This window comes from Corvus moneduloides, chromosome Z (assembly GCF_009650955.1).
Source record: "Corvus moneduloides isolate bCorMon1 chromosome Z, bCorMon1.pri, whole genome shotgun sequence".
Lineage (NCBI taxonomy): Eukaryota > Metazoa > Chordata > Aves > Passeriformes > Corvidae > Corvus > Corvus moneduloides.
The window spans coordinates 3,665,401-3,681,891 of NC_045511.1; the positions used below are offsets into that span (position 1 = coordinate 3,665,401).

Here is a 16,491-nt window from a genome sequence, read left to right on the forward strand (position 1 = left end):
AGAAAGCACTTAAATATTGCTTTAAAAATTCCTTTTCTTTTTCATGACAAAAATATGATTTGCTGGTTATATTATAATTAAGTTATTGACTCAGTAGATGGCACTCTTCCCTCTGAGTCACCAAGGTGCCTAGGTCATCTATATTTAAGGTTCCCTTTTTTTTGATACAGTATGGAGCTGATCCTGACTCCCACTGCTCATTAGAACATGAGTATCAATTGTCATATTCTGACAAAATTTCTGTTTAATGATTACATTCTGCTTGCTTGTCTCAGTCTTTGCTATTGCTGCTTGATAACATTTTGTTTTGTGAACCTCTGTGTGTGTTAGTATTAAAATACTTGTTATGCCTCCCCATACATACACTACTCCCCCCTTCACTCCTCAACTTGCACCTAACAGGGCCTGATTGTCAAATCTTTAGTCTTATGACTTCAACAGAGTTGTTTTCTTGCCAAGATGAAAATTCTCTGTGTAAAACTTGCTTATCTTTCTTAACTTAGTTATCTTTCAATAAAATTTTTTGTGAAACTTCAAGACATTCAGTTGTGTTGATACTCTGCACTCACTGTATCCAAACAGATCTCTTACCATGGATTCTTTCTTATCTGCTAAAAGGTCTGATTGTGCCACTGCAGGCATAAATACAAATAACCAAGAAACCATTTTAAATATAAAGTACAGTACTTAAATACCTGCTTTTCATATGCATGTTATTGAAATTCACCTGAAAGTTAATTTCCTGGCAGTGTCCTTGGGTCATATAAAGTTACAGTATTACAATTTTGACTGTTAGTACCTTTGTCCATGCCATGCCACAGATGTCTGCATCCCCTGAAACCATGGCAACAAGAAAAGTGGGCTTCACTATTACTTCATTATTCTTAGTACTTATGCCAAAGACACTGTACTTTTTTGCCATCCACAGACTTGTATAGTGTGTGCTTTTTCTTTTAGTCCTTTATATAGCAGATTAGGGTGGTCTGGATTCCTCTGGTTTTGTGCAGCCTGATCATTGAAAAACGACATCCACACCTTCTTCATACCTTTCTCTAGTTTCCGCAGTAGGAGAACTTAGAAAGTTACAGATGGAAATAAGAACCAGGTTTAGAAATATGCTAATGTAATATGTAATGCTGCTCATTCTGTTTTATGATACAGATTTGAAGTAGCATTACTGGACACATCCAAAGTTTTTTGGTTTGTGGTTTTTTTTTTTAGTTTGCTTTTTTGTGTTTTTTGTTTGTATAGTTTGGTCTGGTGGTTTGTTTGTTTGTTTGGGTTTTTTTTGAGAGGACAGGTAAATCAGGAAAGACAATCTTAAGCTTTTTATAGCATTCAGTGAGAGCTTCCACAAAGCAGAAAAGAATGCTATATGCTTAATTTTTATAATTATGCTTAAGACACATCTTCTGCTATTCCTCATGGATTTTGTTTTACTCTTTAATTGGAGTCTTTCTTTTTCTTTGGAATCTGGTAAAATGAAAAGATAAATTCTCTTCAGCCACCCAAACAGAAATTATGACTGAGGTGTACTCCTCTGATGGTTTTGTGATGTTTGGTTCCTGATATCTGTGATATATTTTCAACCAGCAATCTATGACTGGTCTAGTAAAAGCCATCAGTTATCTGCCCCTGGAATTGGTGATCTGTTATACGGTGACGAGGACAGAGGAGCAGGTTCTCCCTGAATCACATTTCTTTCTGTGGTGACTTTGAAAGCAGAATCATGATTTTGTGCCCTTTCCTTCTTTAATGCACTACTAGTCACAACTTCCATTTTTTCTCCAGATTGGATGGTAGATCATCTTTCTTTCTCTAGAATTTTAGGTTAGATTTAGACTTTTAGACACTATTATATTTCTAGATTCTAAGCTTCTAGATTCCCACCTGCCTATCCCCTGGCAAAGAAATCTTTACATGACTCGAAGTAGTTAATTACCTGGGTTTTTTCTCCCAAGCCCTACTTGGGCGAACAGATTATCTTGAATATGTCCCCACAGCTTAAGTCCACAATAATTTTGAATCAGTACCTTCATGAGTTTTCAGAGTTTGACAGTTTACTGTTAGTCTGCAGTCTGAGTCTTTGTGCATGTCGTATTGCAGTTTGCTGGAAAGATACACTTGTGTCCTGGGTACTGCAGAAAAAGGATGTTTCTACACATGTGCACTTTATATATATATATATATATATATATATATATATGTATATATATATATATTTTAAATGAGCAATCATTGTGACTTTCATAATTTGGAATCGAATTTTTAAAAATTATCTCTCAGAACACAGTTGTCATTCGGGACAATTCTCTGTTTAGGTAATTATTATAATTAGTATTTCTCCAAGTAGAAGATGATGTATGCCATATTACAAAAGTTGCTGCAGTGACTGACATTGTTTTTAGCAATCAAACTGCATTAATGATCTTTAATAACTTATAATAATAACTGATAGAGTCTTGTATCAGTTTTGGGGAGATGCTGTGAAAACACTTGCTCTGGCATTACAGGTACTAAGACAGGTCTGTGGATAAATGGAGAGATTTTTTCCCTTGTAAAAGCAAGTTATTATTAGTTGTTAGGAATAAGAGATTTAATTAAAAATACTTATATAGAAATAAAAAAGGCACAAAATATTACATTGTTTCAAGTCAAATACTTAATTTTTCCCCATTTCTAATTCTGACACTCCACTCCCCCCCAGATAAAGTGATTTTCAAAAGAGTGAGATAATTTCTAATCTGTTGTTGTTTAAAAAACCAGAAAATGTTGTCAGTAAGACTTTTCTTCTTAGTAATGAGATGTAATTTTGGTAGTCTGGAATTTTTGTAACCTTACTAGTTACTCACTCAGGAATGATGAAATCTTGGAGCTCTTAGTAATGGCTTTAGATTCTGTATAAGACTAACTGGACTGTCAAATCCTGGTCAGTCTAATGGAGAAGGAAGACTATTCAGATCATTTAACTGAAATATTTTTTCGTGTGTATGCTTGGATTCTTTCTGAAGTTGAGACTTGTTTCCTAAATGACTTACAGTTTTACGTGTTTTGGTGTTTTAAGTACCTGTTGACCAATCTGACTTTTCTGGGAAGACTCCTAGATCTACACAGAGTAGACAGTAGGAAGTACCAACTAGATAATAGAAGTTAACTTAGTCCACAAAGCTGATTGTTTCATTGTCAATAAGCTGAGAGTTAATGCAGTTATGATCTTGAAGGACAAGATGCCCTAGTGTCAGAGCAGGAAGGATAGAAACTGCCAAAATTTATTATTTCTTTTTCATATGGCCAGTTACAAAACCTTGTTTTAAAATTAGCTTTGTACTGAGTTGTTGAAGGAATGACTATCCAATACTGCTGTTTGAATCACATCGCTGCTGTAGGTATTTGTAATATTATGTTAGGACATCAGGTGTAAATTATTAAAGTTAATATATTTGTTATTTCTGAACATTTTGTTCAGGTTTTGTTCTGAAAACTGTGGAACTTGTATTTTTGGGAGCTGATAACATTCAGCTTCCAAACGTATGTGATTTTTTTTCAGACCTTTTAAGATGGCTCTTTGGAGAGCACTGAGGTTGCATTTGGATTGCCTTCACACTACTTCAGCCAGACCCATGTAAATCTCTCATTTATTACTCTCAGCAGCTTGAAAAAGGGAGTGCTAAGTGATTGGATAAATAGGCAGGAAGAGGTACAGGCAGTTCCTTAGCTTGCACATTAATTTAGCTGTAATGAAAGGTATTTGCTTATACTGTTATTTTAGGACAGTTAGTCCTGCTTAGAAATTGCAAGGTCATAAGTAACGCTGACAAATGTTCATTGTCCAGATTCTTTCAGAAAAAATTTCTGCCCTATGAGCTCTTTCAACCACCTGCCAAAGCAGAGTGAAATATGTTATGCAATTCTGAATAGTGTATTTGGAATCACTAAAGAACAAGAAATTGTACTTCAAATATTAGCAAAACCAAGGAATTTTTCAGATGTGTGAAATGCAATCTGTTAGGCCATGGAAGAGCTCATGGGTCTTTGACCGAGACTGGTTTTGAAGCTATTCCATTTTAGTCAGATTTTGGCTATGATTGTTAATTATTTAGTGGTTAAAAAAACCAAGCATAATACAATAGCAATAGTATGAGATGCAGTTGGTCAGGAGAATTGCGATCTTTTGCAATTCTATTTTTGGTTATGTCTTGAGTCAATTAAACAGATTGTTTGGCAGTCCAAAAATCTGTTCCTGTATGTCCCTTCCTAAAAATGGCATTCTAAATAGTATGGTGCTATGCTAGAGGTAGTAACTTCACTGAAACACGTGGTTCTTCTTTACAGTCTGTTTACTGTTGAATTTGCCATCTCTCCCTACATTATCGGAAGGAAACTCTTCTTCTGCACATTCTCTTATGAGCTCAAGAACTTCAACAGATTTATGCATCTTGATTTTATAAAAATTTTTAACTAAAAAAAAACCCATTTTAATTCAGATTTTTTGCTTTAAGCTTTTACAAGTTAGAGTCATAGAATAATAGAATCATTAAGGTTGGAAAAGACATTTAAGATTATCAAGTCCAACTGTCAGCCCATCATCACCTCCATTAAACCATATTCTCAAGTGTCGTATTCACATGTTTTTTGAATGCTTCCAGGGATGGTGATTCCACTACTTCCCTGAGCAGCCTGTTCCAATACTTTACAACCCTCTCTGTGAAAAAATGTTTCCTAATATCTAATCCAAACCTCCCCTGGCAAAACTTAAGGCCATTTCCCCCTCATCATGTCACTGGTTGCGTGGGAGAAAGGCCGACCCTCACTTTTCTACCCTCCTTTCAGGCAGGTGTAGAGAGTGATAAGGTCCCCCACTGAGCCCCCTTTTCCCTGGGCTAAACACCCCCAGCTCCTCAGCTGCTCCTCAGAAGACTTGTGCTCCACACCCTTCACCACTCTGTTGGCCTTCTCTGGTCTTGCTCCAGCACCTCAATGTCATTCTTGTAGGGAGTGGCCAAAAACTGAGCACAGCACTCGAGGTGTGGCCTCACCAGTGCCAGTTCAGGGGGACAATCCCTGCCCTGGTCCTGCTGGCCACACTATTGCTGATCCAGGCCAGGATGCCATTGGCCCTCTTGGTCACCTGGGCACACCCTGGCTCATGTTCAGTTGCTGTCAGCAGCATCCCCAGGTCCTTTTCCTCTGCGCAGCTTTCCAGCCACTCTGCCCCAGCCTGTGGAGCTGCCTGGGGTTGTTGTGACCTAAGAGTAGAACTTGGCATTTTGCCTTACTTGACCTCATTCCGTTGGCCTCAGCCCATGATCCAGCCTGTCCAGATCCCTCTGCAGAGCCTTCTTGCCCTCCAGCAGATCAACACTCCCACCCAACTTGGTGTCATCTGTGAATTTGCAGAGGTTTATCCACATAATTGATAAAGATGTTAAACAGGACTGGCCCCAGCACAGTCCTGAGGAACACCACATGTTTTTTTCCAGGTTCTTCCAAGCAAAAGTGGGAATTTGATTAAAGTATTTACATTTATAAATGACTTGTATTTATTGAATAAAGCCATGCTTAACAATATTAGAAACACTAAAATAACTTAAACTGAACAAATGAGAACCAGACTACTTTGTATATAACAGAAATTACAGTTAATAAATTTTAAAAAATCAAATAGTGGTATTTCCTACATGTTATCCAACCTCTTTTAAAGCATCCTTACTTTATTAAACTTCTAGATTGATCCTTCATTTTCTATAAATGTGGGGAGAAGTTAAGTGTTTTAGTTCAATAACTTTACATAAATGAAACTAATAATTAAAAAATAGTAATTCTACTACCTTAATACAATGAAATTCTCCCCATTTTTTCAGCCACTATTGAAAGAAATATTTTCTTGGATGTTAACCTTTCTTGTTTGTAGATTTTATGGTATTTACCTCGAATTATTTATAATGGTTTAGCTACATCAATTTCTAAGATTTACTCAGGTGAAAAGAAATAAGACATACTTACTTTTCTTTCAGCTGGAGCTTCCTGGATTTCTTACAGTTAGTGTTTTAGGCAGTTGTGTTGGCATCACAGAAGAGACCGTGCTTTACAGAACATTGTCAGGTGTTTCAAACTTCACAGTCAACTAATTGGGGAATGAAGTTCAAGAATTTTCATGTGTAGTTGTTAGGAAGATGTCGAATTGTTCCAACTTAGAGTGGAATGGAGAGGGAGCCTCTTCCCCCAGTTTTCTGTATTGATAAAACATTTAATACAATACAATAACTATGGTTCTAATGATGCTTTCATTTTGAGTATGTAACTTACTTTCCAATGAATATTCTGAACAGTTGTATTAGAATGTAATATTTATTTTTCCATGATTGTTAATTAAATGATGTGAGGATTTTTAGAAAACACCTACTTAGAATCTATGGGATTCAGTTCAAAAGGGAGCTCTGGAGGTCTTCAGTCCAATGTTACCCCCTAAGCAGGATGAGCTATGAGATAAAACCGGGTTTCACAAGGCTTTACCCAGTCAAATCTTGCAAAACCTATTTGGGCAGACAACTTTACTGCTTTACTGCCCTCATGGGGGTAAAGGTTCTCCTTAGAGCCAGCCAAAATTTCTGTTCAGCATTTAAAATTTTATAAAACTCATGGGAATAATTATTTTAATAGTCTCATGGTAATATTCAGTATGTGGTAAAAAATAAAACAGAAGTTCATGTCAATTTTAATATGAAAGAGTAGATTGTCACTTTAAAAAAATAATGGAACTTTTCTTTCATAACATCTGTAGGGGGAAACAAACTAGTATTGGAAATACAACTGTAACCATTTACAGGAAAGACAAAAGTGGCTAAATGCTTAATGGGCTTAATAAATGTAATGAAGAGGAATTTATTAATTTATTTTCCCACTTCAAGATATAGGTTAGCTTTGAAAGACTAGTTTACAAGTTAAGACTTGAATAATGTATGGAAGGTTTAAACCTAAGGAATCACTGAGAAATTCCTTTTGACAATCATGTAGTTTTAATATGGATTTAATAGCTTAGGTTGAAGAATTCATATACAGAGAAAGGAGTCCTGACATGTTCCTCCCTTTGCAAGACAGATCATGGTTTCTGCAGCCCCTTTTTTTTCCTAGCTAGTTCTGTGATTCTTTTTTTTTTTTGTCAGGAGTAATAAAATAAATTGCACCAGCTTCACTGTTATATTCTTCAAGGTAAGGGGAAGTAAGAATGTATGTCTGCAGACAGTCTGGATAGATACAGTTGCCTAATCCTGACTTGTATACAGTAAGAGTAATATGGTTTATGAGGAACCACTGCTGTAAGTTAGTTAATGTTCTCATGGTATTCAGCCATTCATTCACAACAGTTAGTTGCTGTTGTCATTAAAATGATTTGTAAAAAATAAGTTAGAAAGAAAGTGATCATAGATGCTACACAAACTTTTTTTGTCTTCAATAGAGCTAATATTTCTTCCTGCCTTGTATTACATGGAAAAGAAGATGAAACAAAGACTTACGCAATTCTGAATTGTGTGCATGAGTTCTGCTTTTCATACAGACACACTTCAAAGATCCATGTGAGGTGCATGTATTTCATTTGCCAGCCCCTTTTCAAAACACAGAAAATCGAATTAAGTTTCTTCTGGTCTTAACATGACAGGTTGATGTGCTCTAACGAACTTGGACAAGATCTCAAGACATATTTTTTTTCTTGTAAACTTCATCTGTGTATTTCTTTTAAACTGATCCTCTTTGTTAGAACAGTCTTTGCTTCTGCTGCGGTTTCATTCTATCACTCTATGTATTTCTTTTCCTTTCAGTTCACCAGCGCACCAAAAAATATGCTAGCTTCAAACTTCGTTAGCTGTATTTCACACGTCATCTGGAAAACTACCACAGATGAGCAGCAGTCAGTTGGCTTTGTATTGTTCTTTAAGCAATCACATCAAATCGTTTGCTGAAATTTCTTGCAGAGAAGAAATTCTTTATTGTTACTTACTGTAACACATAGAAAAAAGCACTAAACTTGTAAAATATATTGCTGTGAGTTTGCTCTCAAGACAACAAATTCTTTTGATTATAGTCAGGGTTAAAAATTATTTGGGTGAAATGACTGTCTTTGTTTTTGACCTTTAGAAGAAGTCAGCAATTAAACTTTATTGCATTGACTGAAGAAGGTTCTAATTACTGCATTAAGCTACTGAAATTTAGCTCTTTGTGTAAATATAACTTTGTGATTCTTTAATTCAGCCCAAGCACAATTGGGCTGAGTGTACCGTTCTCATTATTTTAAAGAAAAATAAGTTGTGACAGTATATGAGTAAGAGTTTCAGTCTTTTTCTCAGAAATTTTGTACAAATATCAACCAGAAGTAGCAAAAAACAACCACTGTTCCTTTTATTGGGTATTGTTTTTATTGGGTATATTTTATTATTTATTGGGTTTTATTATTACTTTTCTGAGAATATTTGGGCTACATGTCAAGTATACATCGTTAATCCAGCCAAAAAAAAAAAAAAATTAGCGATTATTTGGAAAATAATAAAGAACCTTATTATGCTATTGATTAAACGGGGCATGGTATCCTAGATCTTGAATAGTTTGTATTATTCTGGCCTTCTCATCCTAAAAGGTTTTAGGAGAATTGGAGAGGAGAAGCAAGGATGACTTAAACATACATGACTTTCTTTACAAGGAATGACTAAGTTGAGGACCCTCTTACTTGGAGAAGTCAACTTTTAGAAAAGTCACATTTGGGACAACACGACAGTGATCAAACCAGTTACAAGATTGTATAGAGGGCATAAATGAGAAAAAAATCATTCATAGCATCTTTCACCACAAGAACTTGAGGTTGCCCAGAAAATGCAGAAGAAGAAAGACTCAAAACCAGGAGAAGGGAGGCAGCCCTTTTTAATGCAAGGTTTAGCTATTGTTGAAACTTCTTGGCAAGTCACTTTATGGAAGCTGAACATATGTATAGGTCGAAAGGTTGGCTAGGCAAGTTCACAGAAGAAAAATCCATTGAAAGTACTAAATACACAGAAGCACACCTGTCTCAAAAAATCTGAGCCAAAAATAGTTGGGAGAGTACTGGTATAATTGACATTTTATGCTTGCAATGGTGTTATTCTTTCTTGGGACTTCTCTTAGTTCATTGTGAAGGCAGGGTACTGGGACAGTGGAATCTTGCATGGTCTGGCCCATGTTGCAATTCTTAGGTTCTTCTGTACTGGGTGTGGTCCATCATCCTAATGAACTACTATTCTTTATAGCCAATGCTTAGCCTTTTATGCCATATGTGGTGTCAGTAAGGGTAATAAAGTGGACCTTTTGTGTATAAAGATGTGTGATCTTCTCAGAGATTGTAAACTAATTGTTCACAATATTCAGAAATTTAGAAAAGAAAGAAAGGCATATCCACAGAAAAATCACAGAAAGAAGTCATAGAAAAATGTAGAAATATATATACAATATGCTATTGCTCTAACTTATCTAATTTATTTTTGTACAACTGAACTGGAACTTGGTTAGCAATCATAGCTGTTAGCTGTATTTCCCTTCTGCCAGAGGTCTAGACTAGTTGCTTCCTATTTTCTGCTGTGTGGCAGGATGCCCCCAACCACACCTATGTAATTAGTTTTGCTAGCTTTCCTTTTCCTCAGACTTGGTTGCATTAGCACATTCTTAAAAATATTGCCCTACAAGCTGCTTGAGCTGTTCACTGTCAATGTCCTTTAAAAAAAACTTTATGTGTTAGTTGCCAGACTTATCCTGAATGTACTGATAGAGAAATTATTAGCAGTGTACTTGGAGTAGATATGTAGATATTTCTGGTTTATTCTCTAGCCCAGTTTGAGCTGGCTACATCTGTGTAACTCCATCTAAATTGTCGCTCAGTACTGAGAATGCAATAAAAGTTTCAATCACTTTTGAGATTCAGAATGAAACAAGTTAAGTATTTCCTACTTCCGGTGATAGTGCAAATGCTGAATCTCTAAATTGTTTCTGAATATTATTGAAATCACCATTGTCACTTAGGGAGGTGGCTCTACATTTCTGATGCACTTGCATAAAAATTTTTGTGTGGATCAGGAGTTATCTGTCCTAAGGGCAGTGGTAATACTACTGATTGTGATAAACTTGCAAATGCTACTGTAATGTTATATTGCCGAAATTGATGAATACAAATGACAGCTTTAAAAATTTTTTTCAGAACTGAGTTTATTTTTACTTTTTTGAGTGCATTAGCAGTTTAGAAAATGTAGTATTAGAAGTGTTTCATTTACAGCGAAATTATTTAAAAGATTTATATAAATCAGGAGAACTAGAACTTATAGCAGCAGTAGCTTTTCTGGCTGTAACTCAGAATTTATCCACCCAAGCAAAGTATCAGAACAAAGTCCAACAGAGACAGACTTTGGTTGTCTATGGCAGCATTAAAGACATGGAAAAATAATAATAGAAAAAGCTATTTCTGATGAGTGATATGTAACATGTATGTTATTCCTTTCCTTCCTTGGTTTAAATAACTCTTTTGGTTTGAGGTTTTTGAGGAAGGAATCAAATAAGACATATTCTTTATTTTAAGGCAGAATGCTGTTGTGGTGTACCACTTTCTGTAATGCTAAGCTTTTAGAAAGACATCAAAAATACTGTGTAGTAGAGAGTATTACTGTTGGTAACCTGTGCAAATCTAATGAATGACCGGGTTGTCTTAGCAGTTATTAATTCCATTGCAATTCTCTAGTATTAGTGACATCCAGTTCTCTAGCAGACATTGTCTGCACTTGCAAAATGACCGCTTTTTAAATATAGCCAAGTATATGTATACAAAAAAATATGGTGAAAATACAGGCTAGTCACTGGGGTTTTCTTTCTTTTTATTTTCCATACTTTAGAAATAGGAGTTGGAGTTGTCAGAGGGTTTTGATCCGTTTAAGAGAAATCTGAGATTTCAGTCTGATCTGGCAGCAGTTCTGTTTATAGTAGTAGGTGTTGGAACTAGATTTAGTTTTTCAAAATAGGTATCTTTTTGCCTGGTCTTTTACCTTTATTCAAAAATGAGACAGCTATGATTGGGTACATAGATAAATCATGTTGCATAGCATGAAGAATAAAAAGTAAAAAAGATAAAACTAAGGAACATATTAGGCTTATTGTTGAGCAAGGGTGTGTGAGAAGCATGGTCCTTATTTAAATAGCTTGTTCTTAAAACCTATAGTCATTAAAAAGTGAGTGTCAAAAAGTATAATCTGGTTTAAAAGTGAAAAAAACCCCCTTGCTTTCAGAGATAACATGTCTGGAAATGTTCCCTAAAACTGAAATCTTAATTATTTGTAGTATTTAGCTCTGTTTACTCTTAGTCAGGAGAGACTCAGTTCTGAGGCTTTATTTTGCTTTCTGACAACCTTTTCAAGCAGATTAACTGGAAAATGGTCTAGTATTATATATATGAAGTACATGTTCACCTGTCTGAAACCTACAAAGAGCTTCATGTCCAGTCATACATATTTGTTGGTTTTGTCTAGCCTGAATTTTCTTACCTTTTTTTTACATTTAAATTCCATCCGTCTTGGTAGGTTTTCCCTCAGCGATTTGCTGTGATTGTATTTTTGTCTCCTAAATTCTTTTCCATTAAGAAATATTCCTTCAAAAGCCTTGGTTATCTCTGTCAATATATATCTTAAATATTACTCATACTTACTGGTAACTTTCAGAGTAATTTTGGAGTAGTTTGATATATGTATAAGTAAACAGCTGGTGTTTCATACTGATTTTAAACATTTTGTTCTTCTAATAAGAATTTTCATGCTTTACTCACTTACTGTACTTAAATAAAAGATATTGTGGGGGTTATTCTTGTTGTTTAATGAAATTCTTTAAAGTGTATCTAATACTAGTATTCATATATGTTCCCAATCCTATAACAGGTGTATTTCTATCTCAGTGTTAATTTGATGCAAATAGTTCTTTCTGGCACGCTGGACATTTCCAGCAACATACAGCTAAGTAATGACAGTGTTTTATAGAGACTCTTTTCAGTGAATGGGCCAATTTGGATAATGAGACTGATAGAAAGGGTAATGCTATCCTTGAATTTATAAATACACATTAACATGTAAGAAGAAATAACTCTTTTTGCCTTTGTATCTACTACTGTTAATGCCACTGTTAGAACAACTTTTTAAATTGTAATACATAACTTGAGAGAGTTTAAAAAAGCCTGTGAGTGCCCATGGTGGTGACAGAAGGGCCACAGTGTAACAGTACAATGCTGAGAAATTCCATATATTAATCTGATTTAGAAGAAAATTTAAAAAGTTATTTCAACGGGACAGAGCTCTACTGAAACAGTGGGACTCAGCTTTGCTGATAAAGGCATAACCATATCCTCGAGACACTGAAATAATTTCATTTTTCAGAATAAAGAGGAATTAACGAAGGGCTGAAGACATTAAAAGAAAAATCAGTTAAATGATAAGATGCAATCTCTGTCTCTGAAGTACCCTAAGCCACAGAGCTGGGGACTTCTATCAGGGAAGGTATGAGTATGAGCTGTCCTGTTTTCTTTGCAAACAGTCAAAAATGACTGCTGTGGAGGGAAAGGCAGATAACTGGATAACCTAGTACAGTTGTTCTCAAATTATTCTGTAAACAATTCTTAATGTGAGATTGAATAGCTTTTAAGGAGTATCTTTTAAACTTCTCTAGCTTCTAGAATGAATTACTTACATTTTTATGCTAAGAGTGGGTGGAAATATGATTGAATCATTGTGATGCTTTCTTATAATCAAATGTGTGAATTAGTGTATCTCTTTATTTAGTATTTATTTTTATTTTTAATGTGGGAATACATTTGCTTTCATAGAACTCAGTGGGAGCTACATAGTTGCACAACTGCATGCATTAGGCCTGAAAACGGACAGTTTGCAGGGATCAGGACGAATCTTCTCTCCTTTCTCTGCAGTGTACCAGGAGACAAATGGCTGTATTCCCCTAAGGTGCCTGGGATTGGCTGTAGCTGCAGATAACTTACCTGACAAGTTTGATCAGTGCTTACAATATTCACAGAGAATTTGTCTTCCTTATCTGTTTGACTTAAGTGTCCTACTCAAATGATCAGGATCATGCTAGTCATCAGATTTGCAAAGGAAATGGATTTTTCTTCAGGTTAGAGTTACTGATAAGGGAGACTGCTTCAAGAGATAGTCTCTAGCTTACATCTACACTAATACATTAAATAAACATTTTAGTGGCTTTTTTATTGCACTGAATACCACTGGCACAGATCTTGTGTACACACTACTAAGCTGTCTTCTCCAGGAAAGATTAGCTTTGCATGTTTTGCCTGTTAATAATTGTATGTGGCCATCTCCACAACTTTTTATGGGAGTTCTTTGAGATCAGTTGTTCTCATGGGCCAAATCTATGCAAGGAACTAAAATTGTGATAGTTTTAAAACAGCTTAATAATGCAGATAGTAGAATTTCAGTGTCTAGTGTGATTCCTTTCACTTTTTAATACAGAGTGCAAGTATATTTTAGCACGGTGCCTGCATATCCTGCCAAAAAAGACTAGAATTTTTCTTTTTAAAGTGTCATTGTATAGTGCTGTTTAATCCTGGCCTGACAGGAGTGTATTGCTGCTCCAGTTCTTGCCCATTGTGTTGAACAGATAATGGTCTGTCTATGGAGTTTCCTTCTGGCTGCTATGTCAGGCAGAGTTGTCAGTGACAGTTGTAGTTTCACCATGCATTTTCTATCTGTCTGCTGTAGCTCTTCAGCAGTCCCACAGGAATGCCCAGCAGTCCCAGACCTCTTCCCCATCTGCCTCATGAAACGACTTCTGATTTGTTCAGGGCAGGAATGGCCATGTAATGAACCATCTTCCCTCCTACCTCTTTTCCATTCCACTTCCCCAGTGTGGTCACATTTCAGGGGCAGTGCACCCACTTTATTTGGAGTTATATAATCTTCTTTTTTGGCTTGGGCAGAGGTTTTTCTTGGCTGTCTCAAAGTGATCTGGCTGCCATCTTATCCTAAGTTATTTACCTCTGTAACTGTGTTCTTTCATTCAGCTTTTGTGTGGTGTCCCTCTTACACTATCTGTCAGTGAATTGAACAAACATTTTTGCAGTTGTCATAATCATGACTGTTGCCATAATCTTTAATAGTTAGTTGAGATAATTGTTGGCTTGAGAATCTACCTTCTGGGTCTCTTTAGCTCCTGAAGCATTTACTAAGCTCCTGGTGATCAAATTGCACCTTTGTGCTGTTTTTCTGGGTGTGAGCTTTTTGTTTTGTTTGTTTGTGGGTTGCCTTTTTTTTTTTTCTTTTTTTTCCCATAGCAATTAGACCTATCTAATCTCATGGGCAGTCATGATGATTTGTATCTTCAGTGGTTTCTTGGCTTAAAATTACTATCTGTCAAGTATTGCATCTGTAGTCTTCCACATTTTGGAACCCAACAGGGCTAAATGGATTCCTTGAAGATTCAAAATAAAGTTAAAGGAAGTGATGTCAAAACAAAAAAAAAGACAAGTTAGTCTGATTTAGTTACATCATATAGAGAAACAAATAATGGAAGCAAGCAATTTGGTTCATAAGAATGCCATGAGCGTTCAGACAAATCACAAGCAGAAACCATTCATATGAAAGCAATAAGATGAAAAAAATGGAGCTGGAAGATGATGTAGCTAAAGTAAATCACTGGACATTGAAAATTTATTGGTTTTTTTTCCTGGTAAACTGGGTCTAGGAGAGTTTATGAATACCCTTGCAGGAAATTAATCATTGTCTATAAAATTTGAATATTTAATGATGGCATATTTAGAACATGTTACTACCCATGTATGTTCTTGCAAAAATAATCAGTGAATTGGAAAATAAAGTTCTCTTTTCCTTAGTTTTATTATCTAATTTAAGTTTCATTATCATCATATTTTCTTAAAAATGCTAGCTTATGTGTAATGAAGAACACACACTTCCCAACAGAAATTGAAGAATACCATGGTCTTTGTTTTTCAAAAATGTAACAGAAACAAGGGACTTAATTCATATCATTCTCTCTTGTCACAGTTCTTTGTGAAACTGAACCTTAGGTGAGGAGTAACTTCAGATTCATAAGTAAGTAAGTTGACTCAGGCCATAAGGCACATTTTCAGCTCTGCTGAAGTCAGTGACAACATTTTTCTTGAGTGGAATTTGCTTTATTATTAAACATCCATTTTATCTAAGGATGTATGCCTGTAATTGTTTTCTCTGTATTACCATTGGATATTAAAAAGCAGAAGACTAGTACCTCCTGTGTATTTCAGAGACTACTTTGTAAAGACATTCAGTTCTCAACTATGTTCTAAAGAATTTAGTTAGGGTTTTCTCACTAAATAAGACTGAGCCCTGTCCACTTTCTCTGAGGAACAAATTTTGCTTGGACTTCAATAGGATTAGGTTCAGGCACTGTCCTGAACACAGAAATAAGACATTTACTTTCTTAATTATGTAAAAGGCAGGAAATGTTCAGGAAAAATCCTTCTTTTGCTCTGAATCTGTGTAATCTTGAAACTTAGGGACATTTTAATGATTATATTTCAAGAGAAATAAGAATGGTTTTTATGCTGACTTGGTTACCTTTCCCTACTCCAGACAGCAAACGGAAAATTAGTCCGCGTTTGAAGCACCTCAATGAGATTAGTGCACATGAACATTTAAATTCAAAATTATAGCTTAATCCCACAAACTGCTCCACACTCAGTACCCTTTAAAAATCAAAGGAATTCCATGTGGTCACAGCAGTCTGCATGCATAGAGAGTTTACTGGATTTGTTCCAAATTTTAAGCTTTGTTATTTTGTGCATGGATTTGGCTTGCAGACAGACTATAACTCTTTTAGCAGTGAAAGGTATATGTCTTGTGATCAGACTCCTATGTGATAACAGTCCTTACGGTATTTTTAACAGAAAATGTCTGGTGGCCTGAAATTAGTAACTATTTGGGTTTAAAATGAAAGCATAAAGATGGTGTCTTTTCATATTTTTTTCACTTGCCTTTCAAAAGAGTAGAAATTATTCTGAAGCATACTGCAAGGAAATTAGTTTAAATCCTTGGAAATCAATAGCCTTGTGGGAGTGTTCTTTTATCACTAAACATATTATAAGATTGCATATTCAAAATATGAAGGTGTAATTAATGAGTGACTGCTGCATGACCACTGCTATTTTAAAAGCTATGCCACAGAAAACATCTTAATTTCATTGCTAGCTCCAGATATTTATGTATTAACGACACAAAAACTCATTAGCTTATGTATGTGAAGGATTGTATTTACAATGACAAAAATGTTCCTTTAAAGAAATTTTTTAGCTTTTTTCAAAAATGTTTTTCATTTTAGTTTGTTGGCACATATTATTAAGATACACTATAATTATGGAAGGATAATGAGAAGGGTACTATATTGACAGTTCATAAGATGTTTTTTAAAAATGGTGTAACA

The 16,491-nt window shown here is 35.3% G+C and overlaps 1 protein-coding gene across 6 annotated transcripts in view; it reads left to right on the forward strand.

The window, feature by feature from the left end:
- Positions 1 to 16,491, forward strand: part of ADAMTS6 (ADAM metallopeptidase with thrombospondin type 1 motif 6) — a 149,989-nt gene that overhangs the window by 42,911 nt on the left and 90,587 nt on the right. The window lies entirely within an intron of this gene.